This window comes from Symphalangus syndactylus, chromosome 19 (assembly GCF_028878055.3).
Source record: "Symphalangus syndactylus isolate Jambi chromosome 19, NHGRI_mSymSyn1-v2.1_pri, whole genome shotgun sequence".
Lineage (NCBI taxonomy): Eukaryota > Metazoa > Chordata > Mammalia > Primates > Hylobatidae > Symphalangus > Symphalangus syndactylus.
This window is the reverse complement of record NC_072434.2, coordinates 16,893,204-16,897,474: the sequence shown is the minus strand read 5'-3', so window position 1 is coordinate 16,897,474 and position 4,271 is coordinate 16,893,204. Positions and strand designations below refer to the sequence as shown.

Here is a 4,271-nt window from a genome sequence, read left to right as displayed (position 1 = left end):
ACCCTTCTTGCCCATTCCTGCATGGTTGTCAATCATGACTACCCAATGAAGTCTCCATAAAGGCACAAGAGGACTGGGTACAGGGTATTTCCAGGTAGCTGAGCACATGGAGGTTTCTGGAGAGTGGCACACCCAAGCAGGGCATGGAAGCTCCGAGCCCCTTCCCCATACCTCGCCCTGTGCATCTCTGCATCTGCATCCTTTGTGGTATTCTTTATAATATATAACTTTTTATATATTATAAAGAATATACAAATGTGTTTCCCTGAGTGCTGTGAACAGCACTGGCAGATTAATTGAGCCTAAGGAGGAGGATGTAGGAATCTCAACTTAAAGCCAGTTGGTCAGAAGTTCCAGAGGTCCAGACTTGTGACAGGTATCTGAAGTAGGGGCAGTCTTGGGGACTGTGTGATCTGACACTATCTCCAGGTAGAGAGCATCAGAATGAATTGAACTGGAGGACACCAAGCTAGCACGTCTGTAGAATCGACTGCTTGCTTGGTGGTGGCGAGAAACCGCCATACATTTGGTCTCAGGAATCTTTTGTGGTTGTGATGTGAGAGGAGAGTAAAAACAGTTTTTGTTTTTTCCACTCAGTATAAAAGATAAAAACGTATACTCCTGTATAGGGCACTTACCATAAATAGAGTTTGCAGGACTCAACGCTGTTCTGGGTGAGTCAGTGAGTCAGTGGTGAGTGAATGTGAAGGGCTAGGACATTACTATACACTACTGTGGACTTTATAAACACTCTATACTTAGGCTACACTAAATTTATTTTAACACATTTTTTCTTTAATGATAAATTAACCTTAGCTTACTGTAAATTTTTTACTTTATAAACTTTTTAATTTTTTAAACTTTTTGACTCTTTTGTAATAACACTTAGCATAACACAAACACATTGTACAGCTGTACAAAAATACTTTCTTTGTTTATATCTTTATTCTATAATCTTTATTCTATTATCTTAAATTTTTAATTTTTTCTTATTTTTTCAACTTTTTTTTTGTTAAAAACTAGGACACAAAGACACACATTAGCCTAGGCCTACACAGGGTCAGGATCATCAATATCACTGTCTTCCACCTCCACATCTTGTCCCACTCTGAGGTCTTTAGGGACAATACCATGCATGGAGCTGTCATCTCCTATGATTACAATGCCTTCTTCTGGAATACTTCCTGAAGGACATCCCAGAGGCTGTTTAACAGTTACCTTTTTTTTTTTTTTAATAAGTAGGAATACACTCTAAAACAACAAAATATGTAGTAAATACATAAACCAGTAACATGGTCATTTGTTATCATTCCCAAGTATTATGTACTGTACATAACTGTATGTGCTAGACTCTTATATGACTGGCAGCAAGTGGGTCTGTTTATACTGGCATCACCATAGGTGATGCATTGTGCTAGGACTTTATGACAGCTACAGGGTTATTAGGCTACAGGAATTTTTCAGCTCCATGATAATCTTTTGGGACCCCATGATATATGTGGTCCATTTGACCGAAATGTCATTATGCAGTGCTTGACTATAATCCTGCTTACAGTATTTTGTACCCCAGCCATACCCTCAGGTTGATATGCCTGGAGAAATTCCAGTTACACCTGGCCATACCACCCACAGTCTTGGTTCATGTTCTCATCATCACAGTTGCATTAGATGCCTTAATGATCACCCTCCTCTATTTGGGCCATGGAGCCCTTTGAGAATCCAACAATATCTCTGAACCTCTCCACGGAAGAATCACATGGTCACATAAGCACAAAATTTTACATATAACAGACAACCCTTAAAAGCTAATCTACAGACCCTAGCTCTCATCTTAATCCTTTCTAAATTTTTCTCGATAGTGCTGCCAGGGTGAACTTGAAAAATAAATTTTATTGCATTGTTGGATTTTTATTACCTTCAGGGAAGACTTCAAGCTCCCTAATAAAGTACATGAGACACCTCCCACATACTGCTCACATTCATTACCTACCTTTTTACTCCACCACTGCTGCAGCAATGAGCTGATGTGACCCATTTCTTTGTAGAAATGTCTGCTCAGATCCTTTGCCCATGTTTTTTGGTTCCCAAGTTTTATTCAAGAATTCATTCAAAATATTCCAGATAAATAAAATTTAATCCTCATCTTTCTCTTCTTCTTTGTCCTGGTTAATTTGGAAATAACGTAATTCATAACTCTCTTTACTGTTAGCAACTATGCACAACCAATCACATAGATTATTGTTCTTCAAATATTTTTTGGTGAGATATTTCAAATACCTTCTGGAAAAAGGCACTTCCAGTGTTACGGTGAGCTTGCTCTTGCTCCTTTCAATGGTCACCACTCCTTCACCAAGATTCACAGCTTTTCCGTTCACTTTGATCCTCTCTTGCAAAAACTGCTCAAAACTGATAGCATCCATGATTCCATCTTCCATGGGGTGGATGCAACCAAGAGTGAACTTCAGAACCTGCTTCTTTTTTGGCCCCTTTCACCACAAGCTTTTTCACAGGCGCCATGGTGGCAATGGAGGCAGAAAAGCCCTTTGCCCATTTTTAAAATTGGGTTATTTGTTCTTCTGCTATTGAGTTGTAAGAGTTCCTTATCTATCTTCGATATTAATTCCTTATCAGATATGTGGTTTGCAATTATATTTTCCTAGTCCATAGGTTGCTTTTTAAGTTTGTTGATTGTTTCCTCTGCTGTGCAGAATTTTTTAGTTTGATGTAGTCCCCTTTATTTATTTTTGTTTTTGTAGCCTGAGCTTCTGATGTGATATTAAAAAAAAGAAAAATCAGGCCGGGCGCATTGGCTCACATCTGTAATCTCAGCACTTTGGGAGGCCAAGGTGGGTGGATCATTTGAGGTCTGTAGTTCGAGACCAGCCTGGCCAACATGGTGAAACCCCATCTCTACTAAAAATACAAAAATTAGCCAGGCATGGTGGCACACGCCTGAAGTCCCAGCTACTCGGGAGGCTGAGGCAGGAGAATTGCTTGAACCCGGGAGGCAGAAGTTGCAGTGAACCAAGATTACACCACTGCACTCCAGCCTGGGTGACAGAACGAGAGACTCCGTTTCAAGAAACAATCATTGTCGAGGCAAATGTTGAGAGGTTTTTCACCTGTGTTCTCTTCTAGGCGTTTTATGGTTTCAGGTCCACAGTACACTGTTAGTGGGAACGTAGATTGGTACGGTCATTATAGGAAACAGTATGGAGGTTCCTAAAGAAATTAAAAATGGAACTACCATATGATGCAGCAATCCCTCTCCTGAGTATATGCCCAAAGGAGATGAAATCATCACCTTGTAAACATGTCTGCACTCCCCTGTTCATTGTCATGTTATTCACAATAGCCAAGATAAGGAAACAAACTAAGCGCCCATTGACATTTAGGGTGGATAAAGAAAATGAGTATTGTGGTGTACATACAAGGTATTTTCAAAAAGTTCATGGAAAGTCTGTATTATTAAAAAAAACAAAACAAAACAAAAAAAACGATGTGGCCAGGCGCAGTGGCTCAGGCCTGTAATCTCAGCACTTTAGGAGGCCGAGGCGGGCGGATCATGAGGTCAGGAGATCGAGACTATCCTGGCTAACACGGTGAAACAATGTCTCTACTAAAAAATACAAAAAAAATTAGCCAAGCGTGATGGCGAGTGCCTGTAGTCCCAGCTACTCCGGAGGCTGAGGCAGGACAATGGCGTGAACCCGGGAGGCGGAGCTTGCAGTGAGCCGAGATCGCGCCACTGCACTCCAGCCTGGGCGACAGAGCGAGACTCCGTCTCAAAAAAAAAAAACAAAAAAACTATGTATGGATTTCAAAATTGTTCACAACAAAATAAACTAGTACCAACTTGTTTATAACATGTCTGGTCAGGATCTAGTTAGAGACACTAAGGATAACACATCAGTTTGAAAAGAGTCCCTGTCTGAGCAACATGAATTCTGCTAAAATTGAAGCAAGAACAAGCATCAAATGTATGGTGAAGCTTGTGTGAAAGAATGATCAAATCACTGATTCTTTACAAAAAGTTTATGGAAACAATCCCCAAAGAAATCAGCAGTTTACAAATGGATAACTTGTTTTAAAAACAGATGAGGCAATGTTGAAGATGAAGCCCATAGTGACAGACCATCCACATCAATTTTCAAGGAAAAAATTAATCTTGTTCATGCCCTAATTGAAGAGAATTGATGACTAACAGCAAAAACAATAGCCAACACCAGAGACATCTCAACTGGTTCCACTTACGTAAATCTGACCAAAGA

General features: G+C 40.0%; 1 pseudogene; it reads right to left on the bottom strand.

Annotated features, from left to right (window-relative positions):
* Window positions 1-2,132: 2,132 nt before the first annotated feature.
* Window positions 2,133-2,517, bottom strand: LOC129458665 (large ribosomal subunit protein eL22-like; annotated as a pseudogene).
* Between the last annotated feature and the right edge of the window lie 1,754 nt (window positions 2,518-4,271).